This window comes from Dipodomys merriami, unplaced genomic scaffold, assembly GCF_024711535.1.
Source record: "Dipodomys merriami isolate MVZ:Mamm:240054 unplaced genomic scaffold, mDipMer1.0.p SCAF_3, whole genome shotgun sequence".
NCBI classification, from domain to species: domain Eukaryota; kingdom Metazoa; phylum Chordata; class Mammalia; order Rodentia; family Heteromyidae; genus Dipodomys; species Dipodomys merriami.
In genome coordinates this window covers 422276-441910 of record NW_027204492.1, presented here as the reverse complement: position 1 = coordinate 441910, position 19635 = coordinate 422276, and the positions used below count along the sequence as shown (strand labels likewise).

General features: G+C 37.5%; 1 protein-coding gene and 1 pseudogene across 5 annotated transcripts in view; one reads left to right on the top strand and one right to left on the bottom strand.

Annotated features, from left to right (window-relative positions):
- The window catches only part of Tmlhe (trimethyllysine hydroxylase, epsilon), a 67915-nt gene extending 50920 nt beyond the window's left edge, over positions 1-16995 (bottom strand). For all 5 annotated transcript variants that reach the window (XM_070039420.1, XM_070039425.1, XM_070039423.1 and 2 more), the window contains exon 1: positions 16900-16995. The gene's annotated coding sequence lies outside the window, so the exon portion shown is untranslated. The remainder of the gene's footprint in view (positions 1-16899) is intronic.
- On the top strand, positions 907-2302 carry LOC138839277 (cyclin-dependent kinase 1-like; annotated as a pseudogene).
- Positions 16996-19635: the final 2640 nt, after the last annotated feature.

Genomic DNA, 19635 nt, shown 5'->3' with positions numbered 1-19635 from the left:
CTTTACTAGCAATATATCTGACAAGGGCCTAATTTCCAAAATATACAAGGAGCTCAAGAAATTAACCTCTCCCAAAGCCAACAAACCAATCACTAAATGAGCAAATGTGTTAAGGAAAGAGTTCTCAGAAGAGGGAAGAATGGCAAAGAAAATAAGAAGTAATTGTATTTCTATAACAATGAATACTTTTTAAATGAAATTATGTGAACACTTCCATTAAGAGAATAAAATATTGAATATGAATAAATTTAACAAAACATGAAAGATTTTTACACTGAAAACTACAAAATATTCTATAAAATTAATTATATCTAATTATATTTAAATAGTCTGCATCTTTATGGATAGAAGGCATTATAGGCAGAATCACAATTCTCCAACTGATGTATAATCTCAGTTCAATTCTAAGAAAAATTCTGTTAGCATGCAAATTTACAAGCTGATTACAAAATTTATGCAAGATTTTTGGATAATAAAGTCAAATGACTTAGACTTCCAAAATTTAAAACTTAAAAAAATGCTTCCACTGACAGCACATAAAAAGGCTTTTAGTAAATATATACATCTATAGAGAGGGAGAGAGACCAGAGACAGAGAGGGAGGAAAGGAGAGAGAGAGAGAGAGAGAGGGAGAGTGACAAACAAGGTAAGGATCATTGTTTGGTAAAAGGATCCATTTATTAAGAAGATATTACAATTATAGATGTATATGTAACCAGACTTGATCTTAGAGATGAAGTTGAACGAGGAGCCACAAAGACATTATAGCTGCTGCCAGACAGTAAGCCATGATCTATCATACCTATTGAGAACTATGGAAGGATATACTAAAATAAAGAAAACTGGAGAAAGTATTTAGAAAGTTGTATTAAATGATAGAGACAAAATTACAGGTCAAGAGGCAGCCATGAAGAAAAACATTCTAGAAAATGAAGGGATGGATTCTTGGTACTGTAGTTTGGAAATTCCTCTATTACAAAACTTCATCATTGAAATATACCCAGTCTACCTAATGTGTTTATGTATAATCTCAGGTGATATCTCATCTTTGATTTCCTTTCCATGGGTCTCGAGGTATTTTTTTTATTCTATCCCTCCTGGTCAGTTCATGGATTTTTCACTTAAGTAATTTGTGCTGAATCATTCAGAGGATTGTATTTTGTCATTCTAGTAGAGGTTTTCACATAGATTTAAAACCTATTGATTGGTAACAGGGTGTAACCAAACTGGCTGATTTGAGGCTTAGCAGAACTTGTGGAATACACATTAAAGTACACACACACACACACACACACACACACACACACAGAGAGAGAGAGAGAGAGAGAGAGAGAGAGAGAGAGAGAGAGAGAGAGAGAGAGAGAGAGAGAGAGGGAGAGAGAGAGGGAGAGAGAGAGGGGGAGAGAGAGAGAGAGAGAGAGAGAGAGAGAGAGAGAGAGAGAGAGAGAGAGAGAGAGAGAGAGAGAGAGAGAGGAGGTAGTAACACTCTATTATAGATCTTCAGAAGTATTGCTGCTTAAGCTCCCAATTCCATTCCAGTTGACATTTAGAGTTAGGGCACTATACTTGCAGAATTGGCAACAGAGTAACTACTCTTCCCTGGGGATTCAGAAATTGATTACCTTTTTACGATTTTCAGAGATTTGGGCAGTCCTATTAATAAAGTGTGGTCAGAAGTAAAATCTTTATAGGGCCATAAGAACACATTTCTCAATGGGCACAGGTGGCTCACACCTGTAAATAGTAGGTACTTAGGAGGCTGATATGAGGAGATAGTCCTGGCAGGAAAGTCTGTGAGACTCTTACCTCCAATAAACTACTAAAAATGCCAGAAGTAGAGTTGTGACTCAAGTGGTAGAGCACTAGTCTTGAGGAAAAAGAAGCTTAGGGACAGTGCCCAGGCCCTGAGCTCAAACCCCAGGATCTGCACAACAAAAAAAGAAAGAGAAAGAGAGAAAGGAAGAAAGAAAGGAAAAAGAAATAAAAAAGAAAGAAAGAAAGAAAGAAAGAAAGAAAGAAGGAAAGAAAGAAGAAAGGAAGAAAGGAAGGAAAGAAGGAAGGAAGGAAGGAAGGAAGGAAGGAAGGAAGGAAGGAAGGAAGGTAGGAAGGAAGGAAGGAAGGAAAGAAAGAACATTTCTCAAATGGAAACCAGGAAATCTATCATCTCATGTCAAAAACTTGGAAGAAAATGGCATGGATTTATTCTTTAAAAAAATGATGGTCCTCTCAAATCCATTTCTGGTGAAAGAGCACTGAATCATCCACATTTTGATGATTTGGACAATCAGATTAGGAAGATGTAGTTTTCTGATAAAAAGTTTCCATATTAGGGATGGGAAGGGGAAACAAAGGAGGAGGCTACAATGCTTGATAAGAAATGTACTCACTATCTTGCCCATGTAATTGTAACCCCTCTGTATAGTATTTTCACAATAAAAAATAAATAAAAATTAAAAAAAGTTTCCATATTATTCAAGGATGGATCACTGTATTTCCCATTGACTCTTTGTTTTATACATGTTTCTTTTTTTATTATAAAATTTAAACTGTACTTCACCTTCTGATTTCAAAGCTATAACTTAAAAGAGAAAACACTATATGAATTTAAATACAATTCTGTATATTATATTATTATATTATGTATTACTGTGACAGCTATTTGTTACTATAATAAAATACTATAATAAACAAAAAATAAAAATAAGAAATAAATATAATAAAATACTATAATAAAACTATATATAAAATTATATACAACCAGATAGACACCAGTGACCACACCTATAATACTGGCTATTCAGGACACTGAGATCTTAGGATCATAGTTTGAAGCCAGCTCAGACAGGAAAGTCCATGAGACTAATCTCTAATTAACCACCAAAAAGCTAGAAGTGGAGCTGTGGTTCAAGTGGTAGAGCATTAGCCTTGAGCAAAAACAAAACAAAAAGATAGTGCCTAGACCCTGAATTCACTGAATCACATAAATATACAGAGCATAAACAGAACTGATTTACTGAAATACAATAATAATAGAGTACTTCAACAACCCACTTTCAGCAATGATCAGACAATCCAAACAGAAAACCAGTAAAGAAACAGTGGGCCTGAAGTACATTTTAGATTAATGGACTTGACAGACATACAGAACATTCTGGCCAATAGTTGCAAAACACAAATTCTTCTCAAACATACATGGAACATTCTCGATGATAGTTGATATGTTCGGACACAAAAGAAGTTATAAATTCTTTTCTGACCACAATGGTATGAAAGTAGAAATCAATTAACATGAAGAAATTCATGAAATTCACTAATACACAGAAATTAAATATGTTCTTCCAAGCCAATGGTTTAAAGAAATTAAAAGGGAAACTGAAAAGCATCTTGAGATAAAATTGTAAGAAAAATATCAAAGCTTAAGAAATGCAACAAAAGTAGTTCTAAGAATCTTAAATTTAATCCCTACATAAAAAGAAAGATCTCAAATAAATATTCTGATGTTATACATCATTAATGATGATGTAGAGCAGCTACAGCCATCTGATTCTTGACCAAGTTACAAAAAAACAAAAAACAACAACAACAACAAAAAAACCCCAAACCATACATTAGAGAAAAGACAGCCTCTTGCATGCAAGGCAAACACTCCACCACTAAGTCACATTCTCAGCCCCACAATTCCTGAATGGGACTCCAATAGCTCAGAAAATAAGAATTGATAAATGGATTTCATCAAATTAAAAACCTACTATGTTATTCATCTGACAAGGTTTTTAATATACAGACTATATAAAGAACAAAAAGAATGCTAATTAATAATGTGGCAAATTAATTGAATAGATAATTCAAATGGGCAAATGGACTGAACAAATAACCAATAAATAAAAAAATTTTTTAAGTTCAACCTCTTTGGTCATCAAGGAAATACAGAGCAAAACTACATTGGATCAGGCCTGGTGGATCAAAACCATAATCCTAGTTACTTAGAAAGTGGAGACCAGGAGTCTTAGTCTGAGGCATAAAACACCATGTTCATGAAACTCTGTCTCAATCAATGGCTGGGCATGGTGGCATGCCCATGTCATCCCAAGCAATGGGGGAGGCACAGTGGCTGTATACAGTTCATGCATTTGTCATTCAAGCAGCAAAAGGAAGCACAAATAGGAAGATTGCATAAAATGAGACCCTATCTTGAACTAATCAATGCAAAAATGAGCTGGCAGAGTTGCTCAAGTGGTAGAGTGCTTACTTAGCAAGAACAAGCCACTGAGATCAAACCCCAACACACACACACACACACACACACACACACACATACACACACACACACACACACAACTGTACAGTGAGACTATCTCTCATACCCTACTGCATCCAGAGAGAACAGTCATGATCAAGAAAGCAAACAACAATGAATTCTGGCCAGGAGGCTGGAGAAAATGTGTTGGTAGTGGGGAGGACCTATAGATTCTGTTGTTAAATTAGTTCAGCCTCTATGGAAATCAGTATGAGGGGTCCTCATAAAGCTAAAAGTAGAACTGCAAAGATCTAGCTAAAACATTAATGAGCATTCTACCTGAAGGAATTAAAAATAACATTCAATAGAGATATCTGAATACTCATGTTTACTGCAGTACTCATTAGTGAATGAATGGATAAAGAAAATAAAGTTTTATTCAGCCATGAAGAAACAAAATCATGCCATTTGCAGGAAAGCAGATGGAACTGGAGATCATTTTGTTAGGTGAAATAAGCCAAAATCACATACTTTTCTCACATATGTAGTCTAAAGAATACATGTAAGTAGCTGAACACTGGTGGTTCATTCCTGTAATCCCAGCTACCCAGGAGGCTGATATCTGAGGATTGCAGTTTGAACCCAGCCTGGGTAAGAAAGTTTTGAGACTCATCTCCAATGAACCACTGAAAATCTGAAACTAGAGCTGTGGTTCAAGTGACAGATTGCTAGCCTTGAGCAAAAAAGCTAAAGGATTGCACCCAGGCCTTGAGTTCAGACCCTAGGACCAACATATACACAAAAATACATGTAAGTAGAACTATTAGCATTGTGGAAGGTGAACAGTGGGAAGGTGGAGAATAGTAAAGAATAAGTGTGGGTTGGAAGTGGAACTGTGCACAAAGTAGTAGAGCACTAGCTTTGAACAAAGGAGCTCAGGGACAGTTGCCAGTCCCCAAGTTCAAGCCCCACAAACACCAACAACAAATAAGTATGGGTAATGAGGGTGGTGAGTAGGACCAAGTAAATATATGTGTGTGCATTATATACATGCATGAAAATGCCATCATAAAACCTTCTCTTGTACAATTAATATACACTAGTAAAAATACTCCAACTATAATTTCATTAAGAGTATATCAATCATGAAAACAGTAATTCCTCAGTATAGCACCTTAATAATAACAATAAAAATTTAAAAATATTTTCTATATTATTTTATTTAACTCTATAATATATTTTAATGATCATATACAATTCTTTTGTATGACTATGGCAGAAAAGACTGAACTATCCACTTAATTGACATTGAAGATATTTCCATATTTTCCTTTTAGACAATGCTGCAAGGAAAAAAATTCAGTACTAAAGTACTAAATTATCTAGAATGTCAAATATGATCTGACAATAAATAGAAGAAAAGGGGAAAAGGAGCATATGGGGCTCTCCACTGGAGCAACCAGTGGAGAGGATCATTATTACTATTATTTGTGTGTGTGTGTGTGTGCGTGCACGTGCACACACGTGCATGTGTATGTGTGTATGTGTGTGCTAGTCCTAGGGCTTAAACTCAGAGCCTGGGTGTTTTTTCCTCAAGACTAATGCTCTACCACTTGAGCCAAAGCTCCCATTTCCAGATTTTTGGTGGTTAATTGGAGATAAGAGTCTCACAGGCTTTCCTGCCCCAGCTGGCTTTGAACTGTGATCCTCAGATTTCAACTTCCTGAGCAGTCAGTACAGGCATGAGCCACTGGCACTCAGCAGGATCATTATTTTTAAAAACAGCTTTATTGAGATATAACCTACTATTTTCTATTGGTAGATCGCAGAATGAATGTAGAAGATAGACTGAACACATACCTGGAAAGGTAGACATAGTAAACTGAACTCAGAGAGACAAATGGCAAATGTTTTTTCTCATATGTGGAAGCCAGATCTAGTATACATTGGAACATAGTATATTTTACAGGACTCTAGGCATGCACACACAGTGAGACCAAAGGAAGATATTCTTAAGAGAGGAACACAAAGGCACAATGCCTATGTGCATCTGATTATATAAAATTAATCAAAATTAACTCCAGAAATGGAAAGAAGAGGTTTTTTCCTTTCATGCTGTGTTTTCTTATCTCTAGGTATTGTTAATTCATTTATCTGACTTTGGGAGTGTAAGGGGGCACAGAAATGGAGGGACAAAAGGTGAACAAATAGAGCAGTGATACTCACTAGACACTATATTGAAAATGACCTATACAGCCAGGTGCCAGTGGCTCACGCCTGTAATCCTAGCTAATCAGGAGGCTGAGATCTGAGGATCATAGTTCAAAGCCAGCCTGGGCAGGAAAGGCTGTGAAATTCTTATCTCCAATAAACCACCAGAAAACCGGAAGTAGCACTGTGGCCCAAGTGGTAGAATGCGCACATTGAGCTGAAAAGCTGAGGGATAGTGCTCAGGCCCAGAGTTCAAGCCCCATGAATGACCAAAAAAAAGACCTATAAAACTGTTTGCAGGGATGGGAGGGAAAAACTGGGAGAGAGTGAAGGAAGAAATGACATTGTCCAAAAAGAAATGCACTCTCTACTTGATTTATATAACTGTAACCCCTCTGTATATCACCTTTATAATAACAAAAAATGAAAAAAAGCAAGGTAGACATGAGTCAGGTAATGAGAGGCACTGAATAATTTTCCTTGTAGGGCCTTGGAAAGCATGACTGTAAGAAATTAAGTGACTCCTAGGTATTTTATTTCTTGTGGGGCTATTAAAAAGAGGGTTGCTCTAATTGGGAAAAAATATTTACCAGCAATATATCAGACAAGGGGTTAACATCCTGTATATACAGGGAACTCAAGAAACTAATCCCTCCTAAACCTAACAAACCAATTACTAAATGGGCAAGGGAACTAAAGAAGGACTTCTCAAATGAAGAAATAAAAATGGCAAAGAAACACATGAGGAAATGTTCATCATCCCTGGTGGTGAAGGAAATGCAAATAAAGACAACCCTGAGATACCACCTTACCCCAGTCAGAATGTCCCACATCCACAAATCAGCCAACGACAAATGCTGGAGGGGATGTGGAGAAAGAGGAACCCTATTACACTGCTGGTGGGAATGTACACTTATACAACCACTTTGGAAAGCAGTCTGGAGGGTCCTTAGAAAGCTAAAGATTGACCTCCCTTACGACCCAGTCATACCACTTCTAGGCATCTACCCTGAACAACAGGAACCAATATACAAGGACACGTGCACCTCCATGTTTATTGCAGCACTGTTCGCAATAGCTAGGATATGGAAACAACCTAGATGCCCCACCACAGATGAATGGATCCAAAAATTGTGGTATCTATACACAATGGAATATTATGCAGCCATTAGAAATGACAAAATAATGGCATTTGCAGGGAAATGGATGGAGCTAGAAGGAATCATGTTGAGCGAGGTAAGCCAAGAACGAAGAGACAAACGGTACATGGTCTCCCTGATAAGTGGATGCTAAATCCAAAATGTTAGGTGATATGACAAAACTAACAGGACTTAAGAAACAAAGAACTCCCACTCATCTGGTTGAACCACTACTAAATATCCCCATGCTGCTGATCACATATATGGTATATAACATGTGAGCACTGTTATATATTACAGACTGTGATAGACAATTTGCTCCAGGAAAGTTAGAATGAACTTGTGACTTTAAATGAGCATCATTATTCCACAATACTGTGAATTTCCGGAAATTATGTAATCAATCACAACCAAAAAAAAAAAAAAAAAAAGAACCTCGGGGAAGGGAGGGAGGGAGGGGATGGTAGGGGGAAAACAATGGAGGGGGTAACAATGTTCAAGAGGAAGTGTACTCATTACCTCACTCATGTAACTGTAACCCTCTGTATAGTATCTTTACAATAAAAAAAAAGAGGGTTGCTTTCCTAAGTTCAGCCATGCTCTTCTCATTATTGGCATACAGGAAAGCCATTGATTTCTGAGGGTTACTTTTATACTTTGCCAAAGTTTCCGATCAGCTTGAGTAACTTGGGAGTGGAGTCCATGGGGTTCTTTAAATACAAGATCATGTCATCTGCAAAGAGGGAGAGTTTTACTTCATCTTTCCGTATTTGGATGCCCTTTATGTTTGCATCTTGTCTTATTGCTCTAGCTAGGCATTCTAATACTAAATTGACAAGGAGTGGAGAGAGCAGACATCCTTGTCTCGTTCCTGAATTTAGAGGAAATGGCTTTAGCTTTTTGCCATTAAGTATAATGCTGGCTGTAGGTTTGTCATATACAGCCTTTATTATATTGAGGAATGGTCCATGGATTCCTAGTTTTTCCAGAGCTTTCATCATAAAGGGGTGTTGGATCTTGTCAATGCTTTTTCTATATCTACTGAGATAATCGTGTGGTTCTTATCTTTGCTCTTGTTGATGTGATGTATTATATTAATTGATTTGTATATATTGAACCAGCTTTGCATCCCTGAAATGAATTCTGTTTGATCATAGTGTATGATTTTCTGATCCTTTCATCTACTGAGAGGCATCTGGGTTGGTTCCATATCTTAGCCATGGTAATTAACGCTGCATTGAGATTCCACCTCACCCCAGTTAGAATGGCTATAATCAAGAAATCTAACAACAACTCATGCTGGAGGGGATATAGCCAAAAGGGAATCCTACTGCAATGTTGGTGGGAGTGTAAACTTGTTCAACCACTTTGGAAGGCAGTATGGAGGTTCCTCAAAAGACTCCACATAGAGCTCCCCTATGACCCAGCAATTCCAGTTTTGGGCATTTACCCAAATGATCACAAATAAGGCCATACTAAAGCTATCAGCACAACTATGTTTATCACAGCATTATTCACCATAGCTAAGATATGGAACCAACCCAGATGCCCCTCAGTAGATGAATGGATCAAGAAAATGTGATACACACACACACACACACACACACACACACACACACACACACACACACACACACACACACACACACACACACACACACACACACACACACACACACACACACCATGGAATTCAATGCCTCCATCAGAAAGAATGGCACCGTCCCATTTGTTAGAAAATGGAAAGACTTGGAAAAAAAATTATATTCAGTTAAATAAGCCAGACACAAAGAAACATAGGTCCCATGGTTTCTCTTACTTGCAATAACTAGTATATGAATAGGACAAGCAGAAAAGGTAAAAAGCTATGTATATATGCCCATATAAGATGACACTAAGTGAAATGAACCCCAAGATAGGGACACAAGTGGTTTTATCTTTCTTGCTGTTGTTTTTAATGTATTTATAATGTACCATGTGTTTTTTTTTTGTTTCTTTTGTATGTTCTTCCATGGTATGATCCCTGTTGTCACTGTATTTGATTCCAGTGTCCTGCATCTTGTATATACATTTTTCTAATTTGGGGAGGGGAAAGGAAATAACAAAATGCTGACATAAGGATACAGGTTGACCATTTTACCAATGCAATGCACAAGACACTATGTTGAAAATGAACTTTACAGGCTGGGAAGGTGGCTCAGTGATAGAATGCTTGCCTTGCATGCATGAGGTCCTGGGTTCAATTCCTCAGCACCACATAAGCAGAAAAAGTCAGAAGTGACTCTGTGGCTCAACTGGTAGAGCGCTAGCCTTGAGCTGACAGAGTTCAGGCCCCACCACTGACAAAAAAAGAAAGAAAAGAAAAAGAAAATGAACTTTACAACTTCAGGGGAGGGGGAAGGCAGGAGTTGTAGAGGGGGGAGGGAAGGGATGGTAAGAGAAAAACAAAGGAGGAGGTAACAGTGCTCCATAGGAAATGTACTCATTACCTTACTCATCTAACTGTAAGCCCTCTGTACAGTATTTTTACAATAAAAATATATAAAGAAAAAAAGGAGAAATCAAAAGACTTTCAAGTAAGTAAGTAAGAAATAGTGCTGGAGAGGGACTTCCAGAATTGCAAGGTACAAATCCTTTCTCTAAAAGCAGAAAAAAAAATGAAGAAATATTAAAATAGTTCTTTCAGAGACATTGACTAGGGCTTATAAAATTGAAAAGTGTAAATTTGAGGAAAATTATTAAAATTCAGTGAGAAGAATGAGGTCTGTGATATTGTTAGTATTGGACCATTCCCATCCTACTCTGGGCTCCATGGCACAGAAACCACAAGGAACAACAAAGGAGGAGGATGACCAAGTGGTTTTAAGCCTTGAGAAAAACATGCCAAGGGGCATAAAACAACAACAACAACAGCAACAACAACAACAACAACACCTGCTAGCATTCTTCATAGTAATCAACTGAGGAAGGCCAACATCATAGCTGCCAGAAGTTGTTTTATTTGAAGCAAGTAAGACACCAGCCAAAATGTCACAAGGAAATCTATGGAATTAGAAAGCTACACTAGGCTGTACTAAGATATCACTTATTACTAGGTTTCTGTATGTTTGTGCACGTGCTCAAGAGAAACTAGAAAGAGCCTCCATTTTTACTTGTACCTAGTTAAATGTAAGGTTTTATATCTACAAAATGAATAGCAAGGAAATATTTCTAAGGTGCTTTAATCTTGAATGTGCATCTCTACACATAAATACCCTCAGCAAAGGGGTTTTAAACACCGTATTTGAGCAATCATCAGATGATCCCTAAGATATGCCCTGGATAGCTCCCAGGAAGCCAAATAAACATTTTCTCTTTATTAAAAAAATTAGAAGCTGGGCGTCAGTGGCTCACACCTATAATCCTAGCTACTCAGGAGGCTGAGATCTGAGGATTGTGGTTCAAAGGCAGCCCAGGCAGGAAAGTCTGTGAGACTCTTATCTCCAATAAATCACCAGAAAACCAGAAGTGGCACTGTGGCTCAAGTGGTAGAGCACTCACCTTGAGCTGAAGAACTGAGGGACAGCGCCCAGTCCCAGAGTTCAAGCCCCACGATTGACAAAAAAAAAGATAAGGAAGGAAAAGACTTTTAAAACTAGGTAGAGGCATCAGTAGCCACATACCAGAAGACAGTAGAACAACAAACTCCTGAAAGAATAAGCAAAACCAAGAATTTTATATCCATAAAAGCAATTCTTCAAGAAAGAAAGTAAAATAAATTGCACAATATACAAAGACTGAGAAAATTCATTGCTAACAGACCTAACCTACAAAAATACTAAAAATTCCTTGGGCAAACAGGAAATAAGACTAGATAATAAATTGAATACACAGGAAGAAATAAAAAGAATAAACTTAATTATGTAGGAAAACATAAATATATACATTTTTTACATTTTATTTTAAAGGACATCTATATAAAACAACTTTAAAACATTTTTTCCTATGCTCTAAAATTACATTATTATTCATCTAAAGTAGATTTTTTGTAATTGATATACATTTTGCAATCCTCAGAGCAATCAATAAATATATACCCCAAATTATAGCACAAACATGTAAAGGGTTTAAAATATGCACAGAAAATAGCTGTGCAACATAAAAGAAGGAAGAATAAAAGAGAAGCAGAGGTATAAAAATGTCTAGAGACATTTAAACAGAAATTAATAGGAAAAAGTCAAGCCTGGAACAGTGGCTCAAGACTATAAATACTAGCTACTTGGAAGATGGAGATCAAGGGATCATGATTTGATGCCATCATGATCAGAAAAGTTTATAAGACCCTATCTCAGACAATGCTGGATATGGTTGCTTGTGCCTGTTATCCCAGCTATGGGGAAGCACAATAGGTGTGAACGTGGCATGCACCTGTCATCCTCAATGACATGTGGAAGCAAGCATACATAGAAGGCTCACAGCCCGGGTCCATCTAGGCAAAAAGCAAGACCCTACCTTGAAACTAACAAGGGCAAAAAGGGGCTGAAGGCAGACCTCAAGACCTGCCTAGCAATCTGTGAGGTCCTGAGTTCAATCCCTAGTACTACTGATGTAAATCCAATGTATACTGAATTAGTAAACGTGAATAGGTTAAACAGTCCAACACACAAAGACCAATTGAATTTGGATAAAACAACAGACTCCAAGTTATGCCATGTATGTGCCTTGTATCAGATATAATGGTGCCTACTGGCTACAAGAAAGACAAAAGATAAAAATTATATAACAAAAAATGAACCATAAGAAAGTTGGATATTTAATATCAGTAAAATAAACTTTGAATGTAACTAGAGAAAAATGGCATTTTATAGTGATGATAGGGACAATTCATCATGCAGATATAATTATTAACATAAATGCAGCAAGACAATAGAATACAACCCATTCTGTCATCAATGAAGACAAATACATCATAAGAAAACTACAGTCCAATATCCTCTGTGAATATAGATACAAAATTTCTCAGCAAAAAATTACCAAATCAAATTCACCAAAATAAAAACAGAAAAGAATCATACACCACAGCCAAAAGGGACTTATTCCAAGAACACAGGTTGATTTAACACTTCCAAATCAATGTGATACATCAGAGTGTATTGGCTAATACTGTATTGTATATAATAAAGAAGAAAACACATGATAATATTGTATATAATAAAGAAAAATACATGATAATTTAGTAAATGCAGAAAAAGTATGTGATAAAAATCTAGCCCTCACTCATGATAAAAATTCAACCAATTAGTAAAAGAAGTTCCTGAAACTGATGAAGAACATCTATAAAAAACTGGGAGAGAATGAAGGAAAAGGTAACATTGTCCAAAAAGAAATGTACTCCTTGCAGGATTTATACAAATGTAACTCTTGCATACATCACCTTTATAATAACAATTAAACATAAGCTGGGTGTAGTGGCTCATGTCTGTAACCCAAGCTACTCAGGAGGCTGAGATCTGAGGATCACAAGTTTGAAGCCACCCTCAGCAAAAAGTCCATGAAAGTCTTACACCTAATTAACCACTCAAAAATGGGAAGTGGTCCTGTGGCTCAAGTGATAGAGAGCCTTGAGCACAAAGAGGCCCAGCACCCAGGTCTTGAGTCCAAGCCCCACAACTGATCAAAACATTATATATATATATATATATATATATATATATATATATATATATATGTTTAAAAAGTATCTCTTTCTTGCTGTTTTTAATGTACTAAGTGACCTTTTAGGTTTTTTTTTTTTTTTTTTTGTGGGTCATGGGTCTTGAACTCTAGTCCTGGGCACCGTCGCTCAGCTCTACAGCTCAAGGCGAGTGCTCTACCACTTGAGCCACAGTGTCACTTCCAATTTTCTGGTGGTTTATTGGAGATAAGAGTCTCATGGACTTTCTTGCCCAGGCTGGCTTTGAACCTCGATCCTCAGATCTCAGCCTCCTGAGTAGCTAGGATTACAGGCATGAGCCACTGGTGCCCAGCTTGTGACTATTTTTTGTTTCTTTTGTACATTCTTCCCCCATGGTATAACCCCTGTTCTCACTGTATTTGATTCCCATGCCCGCATCTTGTATATAACATTTTTCTAATTTGGGGAGGGGAAGGGAAATAACAAAATGCTGAAACAAGGATACAGTTTGACCCATTGTAACAATGAGATGTACAAGACACTATGTTGGAAATGAATTTTACAACTTTGCAGGGAGAGGGGAGGGAGGGATGGGAAATGGGGAGGGAAGGGATTGTACGGGAAAAACCCAATGCTGGATAGGAAATGTACTCATTACCTTACCTATGTAACTGTAACCCCTCTGTCCAGTATCTTTACAATAAAAATACTATAAAATACCTGTAATGCATCTATTATCATATTTAATGAAAGATGAGGAACAAAATGAATATGTTAGTTTTGCCACATCTATCATTTAACTGGAGATTCTAGATGGAAGAATAAAAACATAAAAGGTATCCAGATGTAGGAGGGGTAGGAGGAATTTGTAGTAAAATTCTGATGTAATTGTGTATGAGAAAAGTCCTATGAAATATATCAATACACACACAATTAATTAATCAAGTAAACAGCTCAATTTATACACAGGTGTTAATAGTGTCAAAGATTTCTTGAAAGAACATACACAAATAGCCAATAAAGCACATGAAAGAATATTGAATTAGCCATAAGACAACTACAAATCTAAATCCCAATGAGACAGTAGTTTATACCCACAAAGAGAGTTAGAATTTTTGGAAAGGGAAAATAACAAGTGCAGATGAGGTTGTGAAGAAATTACAATCCTCATTTTGTTAATGGTTCCTGTAAATGTAGTAAAATAGTGCAGCCCTCTTAGAAAATAGCTTGGCTAAAGATTAAACATAGTCACAATATTTCCAAGAAATTCCACTCGTATGCATCTACCCAAAATAACTGAAAACACAGGTCCACTCAAAAACATGTACGTAGACATTCATAATAGCTTTATTCACAGTAACTAAACAAAGGTAACAATCCACAGGTCAATGAACTGATGAAGGAATAAGCAAAATGTGGTCTAGCCATATAATGGTAAATCATTCAGCTGTGAAACAACTTAAGCTCCGATTCGCGCTACAACATGAGTGACCCCTGGAAACGTACATGTAAGAATCTAGACAGAAAAGGCCACATACCGGATGATTCCATTTGCATGCTATGTCTAGGACAGATAAACCCATGGAGAAAGAAAGCAAGTTAAAGTTGCCTAGTGCTGGGTAGTAACAAAGATGGACTGCAAACAGACAAGGGAAATGTCATTTAAGTGATGGAAATGTCTAGAGTTGCATTGCTGCGAGGGTTGCCCCGCTTGATGAATGTACTAAAAGCCCTTGTGATGTACACTAAAAACAAGCCAACTTTATAGACTGCAAATTATGTCTCAAGGAAAATATGAAGTCCCAGGAATGGAAAAATCTCCTCCCTTTGATAATTTATTAGGGACCACCATCCAGAGCTCATTGGGCTATTATTTGATGCTGTCATGGCCATGGTAATGGCAGCAGTGATGTAGGAGTGGTGGTTTTCCATCATGGTACATCACAGTACAGAGTAGGCATTCACTGAAAGTCTGAAGTAAGTAAAGTATGATAGATAGAGAATAGAAGAGTAAACTAAAAGTACAACTAACAAAGCAGTCACCAGGTCCTGCCAATCAGTCCTAAACTCATCCTCTAGGTTAGTTCAGCAGAGGTCCAGCACAATTTCCCTTGATACCATTTGAAAAATCGTCAGGCACTTCTCTCACTCAGAACACCTCCTTCCTTTTCAGCCACTCTTTGCCTGGAACCTGCAGGAGTGTCACAGGCTGGGTTTTCCCACCCTTCTTCTCCTACAACCAGGACAATGGAAGGCTCATGTACAACCCATATGAGCACAGGGCTGTAGGAAGAGGGCCACAGTGGCACCCACTTGGTGGTTCTGTGTTCAGTTTGGTTTCAAAGCAGGAAGTGTCACTTCCCACCAAGGAGGTTTATTGGTCCAGAGGTTTTTGCTGCCAGCTCTGACAGCCAGAAAACATGGCTGCTGGAAACACTGGAGACACTGAAGGATCAGTCTGGATATTTTACAGCCATTCCCAGAGTTGACCAGCAAAAATACAGAAGCAATCCTGGATTCTGATACAGACACCAAGACAAATCTGACCCAGTCCACACGTCTAAGAAATAACAAATAGTAGGAACACACTAAAGAAGGCCCGGGACTCTATCATTTCAGTGAACATTCCCTTCATCACACTGATTATGAAGGTACAATTGTTTAATTGTTTTGCTAAATGGTCATATTCACCAAAGTATTTTGTACCACATATGGTTGTCATTATCATTACCATCACTTCCTTAATGAGGAACTGGAAGCTGATATCAAAATATTGGATCATATGTTTTGTACTTTTTTTTGTATCTTTATAGTTAACTAATATAAAATCAATGTATATGTTTTTGCTATAGTGTGCCCTAACACAGGCCATGACAAGCTAAGAAGCAACTGTGAAAGACCACTGTGTGAGAATGGATTGTGGAAATGTTTGTAAAATTGAGAGCACATTTTTTTCATTCTGTGAAATTATTCAACATTTTTCATCATTATACTTTTATTAGCCATGGACCATGTTATTCAGCAGAACATTCTGAGAAATCACCTAATTGTAATTGTTAATAGTAAAGTGTTCACATTATTTGGAGTCAATAATCAACTGAGGCAGTGAATGTATGTGGCTTCCTAACCTAATGTCCCCAAAGCAGTATTCTGCCACTCCCTAGGCAGTCTTGCTCTCCAAGAGCAAAAGGTAAAACCTGGACAGAGAGCATTATTAGAGAAGGGATCAAAAGAAGGCAGAGCTGCAAGGTCTTGCAGAAACCCTCTTCCACTCCATAGCTGAGCAAAGTGAAGCATGCTGAAATCGAGATACTACTGAGTGACAGATCTAGAGCTTGAAGGTCTGATCGAGTTTTAAATAATGCACACTGGGCGTCATTTCCAACCTCAGCTTGCTCTAGCTTTTCCTGGGCGCTAGGCCCAATTGTTCTCGCTCAGGTGAACCCAGTCGTGCAACAGAGAGCTTGGCGGTAAAGCTGGAGCGTCCTTCTTCTCGGCCTGGATTAGGGTAAGTACCACTACCAAGGCACCAAGCAGCCAGGTGGGAATCACCACTGCCTCCGCCACCCACTGCAGCGAGCCTGAAAACGTGAGGCAGACCATAAAGGCCCAAGTCTAGCCACACATAAACCCCTACCCGACCCGAGAAGCGGGACCTACCTGTACAGCTGGTGGCGACTCCGAATTCTGAAATGCAAATAAGAAAGGCCTTTGGATCCAGCCTTACACGGGCTTTGCTTTGTTACGCCCCTCCCCCGCCCCAATGGTCGGTTCTGCACTCCCCTCCCCCCAAGTCCAGCAAATCTCCTCTCAAGCCTCTAGGCCCCGCCCCACCCCTTCCGTAGGGCTGAGTGATTTGTAGGCGAGCAAAGTTTGCTGAGGGAGCTCCTGTTCCTTAAAGGCTTAGGTCCTGAAGTTTTATGTTGGTGTTTCTTAGTCGCCTTCTTGGAACCGATTTTGAGGAACAAGTTTAAGGAAGAGAAAAGAGGCTTATGGTGCGTGTAAAGCTCGAATTGGTTGGTTGTCTGAATGTGATTTCAGTGTTTCTGTGCAAACGCTTTGCTTCTGTTTACGGTTGTTCATTGAGGTTTGTTGGAACTAAAAGTCTTCCACTACCCTTCAACCCCCTTTTGACCTGACAGACATCACATATTGGACTTTTGTTGATTCAGTTGAACATCTTGCATGCAAGATCTAAGTTGGTAAGATCTATTGGTAAGTGACCAATACAAGAACAAAACATATTAGAAAGACCAAGATGTGTATATTTTAATAGTATGTACAATTGAAATCAAGGGCAGAGGACAAATACTGAAAACTAGTATACAACTAATAATAATATACTGTAATATATATTGATAACATAAGAAATAAGGACTAATATAAACCTGGGTGCCAATGGCTCATGCCTGTAATCCTAGCTCCTCAGGACAGACAGGAAAGTCCATGAAACCTGTGTCTCCAATTAACCACCAAAAAACTGGAAGTGAAGCTGTGGCTTAAGTGGTAGAGCACTAGTCTTGAGCACATAAGCTCAGGGACAGTGCCAAGGCCCAGAGTTCAAGCCCCAGGACTGGCACACACACACACACACACACACACACACACACACATACACACACACACACACACACCCCTAATATAGAAAATATAATTTATGGATGTTGAAAAATAGGGAGTATTGCTATTAGAGATGAAAGCATTAGTTTATTGTTAAAAAGATATAAAGGCAATGGTCTGTTAAACTCAAGAACCTTTTTAATATTACACAGTTTTACCCTGGAATTCTTTCATTACTGGGGTATTCTGTCCACACTTACTGATTTGCAAAACTGCTACTCATTTTCTTTTATTAAATTTGCATGTAATTTCCTCTGTGATCCCTTCATTACCTTTTTCCAGATAAATTTGCATTGTCATTTTCAAGAGGTCAAACATGTTCAAAGAATCCACTTCAGGTCTCAATACAAGCTCTCACTCTGGATTATAATTTTTCCTTTGGCATATATTTGCCTCCCATGAACAAGAACTTGAGAGCAGAAAATTTGTATTTTCATTCTTGTTTCCAGTCACACATCATGACATAATTGTATTTTGTGAATATTTGTTGAGTTTCCTGGAACCAGTGAATGAACAATTGAAAGGTTATAGACTGAATGTGAATCAATGTTAAGAGAAACTGAATAGGGCAAGTCTAGATTTAGTCCAGCTGATACTCATTCATGCAACAAACTTTAATGAGGCCCTACTGTAAATCAGACATTTCACTAAGCATTAAGTATAAAATGATAGACCAGATATAGCCCATGCTCTTATGATCATATGTTTACAAAAGAAATCAAATTAGCCTACGCAAATAGGAAATGGAAGAACATTCCAGACAAAGGGGAACAGCATAGCATGGTCCAGACTCTGATAATAGAAAGGGGTATTACAATAATAATTAGAGGGAGGTCAACAGAAGTAAGTTGAAATTGGCAGATATAAAGTACCCAGGATGAAGCATAAGGCTAATAGACTATTTATTTGTGGCAGAGAGTAGAACTTAAAAGAATGTTCACTCTAAAACCAGTCAACCAAAAATCTAGGAACAATGGGGTAAACAATTAAAACAGAAAAAGCAAATATTATCTAGGTCCTTTTATGTTCCAGCCACACTAGAGTTTCTTCTGTTTGTAGAAGACACCAAGCTTTTTTCTTTAACTTTAGGTCACAAAGTGCCTTTTTTCCCCTGTAAAGTCAGATGATAAGTAATTTGTTTTCTAAGTCACACACAATTTTTCTGCAAGTAAATTCTGCCTTCATAGGATATAATCAGTCACAAATCTGTTATTATATACTATGTGTGGAATTGTTTCAATAAAAAGTTTACAAATATAGGTGGGAGACACAATTTGGCCTGTGGCATATAACTTCACAATTCCCACTCTAGGGCAATTATCACCCTCTCTTGTATGGAATAATAATTGAATAACAATTGAATGGAATAATGTATTGAATGATGTGAAGCTCCAGGATCTTTGGCTAACATCAGTATTTTGATCTTACTAGCACTTACTAAAACTTTAATGCTTTCTAATCCTATTTCAAAGCCTTTGGTATTCTTGAAAAGTCAAAACTGTATTATGATTTGGATTTTCATTAATCAATAATGGTCCTTTAAAACCTTAAAAATACACAAGTTAAATATAGGAGAGTTTATTTGAACAAAGAATAGTTCATGATTGGGTATCTTTCAGAATCTAGAGAGGTTCAGAGACCCCCACCCAGCAATGTGAACAGGCAGTATTTATAATCAAAACATTAAACTGATATATAAAAATAGTCTGATTGGCTATAGCTTGATGTTTGTGTTATTTGGAAATACTTTAAAAGATTACAACCTGTGGATAGCTG